Source organism: Petaurus breviceps, unplaced genomic scaffold (genome assembly GCF_028583685.1).
Source record: "Petaurus breviceps papuanus isolate PSGF00001 unplaced genomic scaffold, PetGlider_PUasm1.0 90804, whole genome shotgun sequence".
In the NCBI taxonomy this organism is placed as follows: Eukaryota; Metazoa; Chordata; class Mammalia; order Diprotodontia; family Petauridae; genus Petaurus; species Petaurus breviceps.
The window spans coordinates 9,499,279-9,503,206 of NW_027187348.1; the positions used below are offsets into that span (position 1 = coordinate 9,499,279).

General features: G+C 45.3%; 1 pseudogene; it reads right to left on the bottom strand.

Moving 5' to 3' along the window:
* Positions 1-1,295: 1,295 nt before the first annotated feature.
* LOC138147716 (nucleolin pseudogene) lies at positions 1,296-3,315 on the bottom strand (annotated as a pseudogene).
* Positions 3,316-3,928: the final 613 nt, after the last annotated feature.

The window sequence follows — 3,928 nt, forward strand, 5'->3', positions numbered from 1 at the left end:
AAAAAAAAGAGCAAACAACAACAGAATCTGACCCTTCAGAGTTATTATGGTGACAGGGAAGATCAAGACACAAACTCAGAAAATAACAATGTCAAAACACTTATGGACAAAATTCCAAAGGAAAATGGGAAGTGGCTTCAAGCCCAGAAAGAACTCGTGGAAGAGCTCAAAAATAGTTTAAAAATCATATAAGAGAGGTAGAAAAAAATGGGGAAATAAATAGGAATAACGTAAGAGAATTTTGGAGAAAAAAGTTAGCAGCTTGGAGAAAGAAAAACAACTGCTTAAAAAGAAGAATTGACCAAGTGGAAAAGGAAGTACAAAAACTAATTGAGGAAAACAACTCCTTAAAAATTGAGATTGGGCAAGTGGAAGCTAATGACTATATGAGTCATCAATAGTCAAACTAATTCAAAAGAATGAAAAAAAAATAGTAGAAAATGTAAAATACCTCATTGGGAAAAAAATGACCTAGAAAACAGATGCAAGAAAGACAACGTCAGAATTACTGGACTACTTGAAAGCCATAATCAAAAGGAAGATCTGGACAGCCTCTTTCAAGAAATTTCCAAGGAAAAATGACAAAAAGGCCAACCCTTCCCCACTACACTCCCTCAGTGCAGCACCACCTTATTGTCATCAGCATTGACTCAAAGAGGGAATAATATTCACAATTAATTGAATGTAGAAATCTATTTTACCGAATAGAAAAATAAGAGGGAAGAACATTAAGTAAAAATATGGTGGAGAGAACTGACAGAAGGGAGGGCAGTTCAGGGAAGGTACTAGACAGAAACAAAACAGTGCTGAGGAGGGAAAGGGTGAAAGGAGAGAGAGAACAAACAGGAGTAAAAATAAGATGGAAGGAAATACACAGTTGGTAAACATCTCTGATAAAGGCCTCATTTTTTTTTTTCCAGGTTAGGCCCTCTTAGTGTCCTAAGACAGGCTGCTAAAGCAGGAACCATAAGAAAACATTTGAAACAAAAAACCACTACAGATATTTGTAGGAAAAAAGTGGTTTTGTACATGGGGTATAACATTATAAACTGAAGACAACTCAGACAAAAATGTGACCTCCCACAGCTACCACCCGTCTCTGCAAAAAGTTTATATGGAGCATCTGTCCAGTCAAAACCGCCATGCTCTCCTTGAAATGTCATCCAGGTTTGTCCAAGACACCAGCAGGCTGCCCGACCATCTTGGAATGTCCTCAGAAGGCTCTGTCAGTGATTAGACCACAGGATTAAACCCCCAGAGTCCGTTCACATGGCAGGGGAAAAAAGGAGGGGAAGCTATTCAAACTTCGTCTTTTTTCCTTGTGGCTTGTTGTCTCCTGTACCACCTTGGTCTCCTCAGAAACCTCCTCTGCCTCCAAAGCTTCCTTGGCCTCTGCCTCCAAAGCCCCCTCGGCCTCCTCTGCCGCCTCCTCGGCCCGAAGCCTCCACAGCCCCGCCTCCGCCTCCACGGCCACCCCCTTGGCCTCCAAAGCCGCTAGGCTTGGCCCAGTCCAGGGTGACTTTGTTTCCATCGATTTCCCCATCCTCCATGGCCTCTTTTGCAGCTTTGGCCTCTTCCTCTGAGTTGAAGTTCACAAACCCGAACCCCTTAGAAGACCCCGTCTCCCTGTCTGTGACTATCCTGGCACCCACTGAGCCTTGGAAGGAATCTTTCAATTTTTCTTCTGTTGTGTCTTTGGACAGGCCTTTGACGAGCAAGGTTTTGTAGAACTGGTTCCTGGGGGCTGTGTTGGCTGCCTCCTGTCCCTTCAGCACCAGCCGGATGGCCCTGTCTTCAATCTCTATGTTGTTACAAGAATTCAAAGCTTCTTTCGCATCTTCTGCGGAGGCAAATTCAATGAATGCGTACCCTTTGGGTCTCCCTTGGTTGTTCTGGGGCAGACTGATGGCTGTGGCCTTCTCAAACACTTCCTGCAGGCTCTCCTCGGTGGCGCTGTAGGCCAGGTTGTTCAGCACCAGGGTCTTGGAGTCTGACGGCTTGCTGTTTCTCCCCCCCAGGAATTACTCTTCCCTCTCGAGTTCTCTTGTCCTTGGCTCTTCTCTCCTGTGTAGTTCAGAATGAGTGCTCTGCCGTCGAACTTGGTGCCCTGCTTCTCTTCCAAGGCCTTGTCCACATCTGCTTCGGTCTTAAATTCAACACAGGCAATTCCTTTAGAGGTCCCATTCTTGGTGCAAACCAGTCTTACCTCAATAGTGTCTTCAAACACCTCCTTGAGCTCCTCCTGCGTTACTTTATACGGCAGATTCTTGACAAAGAGCGTTCTCGCATCTCGGTCTTTCTTGTTTTCTTTTGCCTTCTCCAGCTTAATTTCAGAGCCAAACACTTTGGAGCCACTGAATTCCTCAGCCTTTTCCATGTCTTCAGCAGATTCAAATTCCACGTAGCCAAACTTCCTGGTGGCACCAATGTGGACGTCCACAACTGTGAGGTTCTTTTTAGTAAAGAAGTCCGTGAAGCCGGTTTTAAGCTCAGAAGCAGTTTTGTTGCAGTTCAGGTTACCAGCAAAGAGATTGAAATTGGCAGATGCTTCAGCGTCCAGTTTCTGTTTCTTGGCTTCGGGGGCCTTCTGTTTGCCCATTTCCTTTTTTCTCTTTCCAGGTGCTTCTTTCACACGACCTTCCTCTTCTTCCTCCTCCTCCTCCTCGGATTCCTTGGCCTTCCCAGGTTTCCCTCCAGTGGCTTTCGCGGCAGCAGCCTTCACCTTGGCAGGTGTGGTGTCTATGGCTTCTTCAGAATCTTCTTCATCTTCTTCATCCTCATCACTGTCCTCCTCCTCCTCATCTTCCTCTTCCTCCTCCGAGTCTTGCTTGGCGGGAGCTGCTCCCATCTTTGTGGCTTTGGGAAGCTCAAATTCTTCATCCTCCTCATCTTCACTGTCCTCCTTCTTGGCATTCTTGCCATTTTTTGCCCCTTTGGCTGGGGGCACTGCTGCTTTGGTGGCTGGTTTAGCTGGAGTGGCTCCCTTCTTGTCCGCTGTGATGGCAGCTTTGGTGGCTGGAGTGGCCACCTTCTTGGCGGGGGGCTGGGGTGGCTGCCTTCTTACCAGGGGTCACAGCTGCTTTCTTGGCTGGCGTGGTAGCAACAACAGCTTTTTTGGTTGGTGGTACCTGCTTTTCTGGTGTGGCTACAGCCTTCTTGCCCTTCTTCTGAGGAACTACAACCTCTTCCCCACTGCTTTCTTCTTCCTCTTCTGACATGTCCTCATCTTCACTGTCCTCCACCTCCTTTGGTGGAGGGGCCATTTTCTTGGGCTCCCCTTGATTCTTAGCAGCCTTCCCTAGCTTCACCATGGTGGCCGATACAGATCCATCGGCTGAGGCTCAGGCAATGTCGGTTGCAGCGGAGAGTCCAGGCGGGAGTCCGTCCACGAGCAGCCCTTTGCTGGCCGAGACTGAGACGAGAGCTAAAGGCCTCATTTTTTTATATATAGAATGGAATTTATAAGAATACAAGCAATTCCCCAATTCATAAATGGTCAAAGGATATGAACAGGCAGTTTTCAGATGAAGAAATCAAAGTTATCTATAGGTACATGAAGTAACCTAAATCACTTTTGATTAGAGAAATACAATTTAAAATAAGTCTGAGGTACCACCTCACATCTATTAGATTGGCTAATATGACAAGAAAGCAAAATTATAAATGTTGGAAAGTATGTGGGATCATTGAGACATGCATTTTTTTAATTTGATTTTTTTAACCTGTTATATTTTTCTTTATTAATTTGTTTGTTTACTTTTAGTTTACAAGATTCAGGTCCACAATTCCTTGAGTTTCAAATTTTCTCTCCCTCCCCCCGTCCCATGATGGCATACAATCAAGTATAGGAACTGCAAATACTTTCACATTAGACATTAGTCAGGTTATAAAGGATTGTATCAGATGGAATGAACAATGGGAAAGAGGA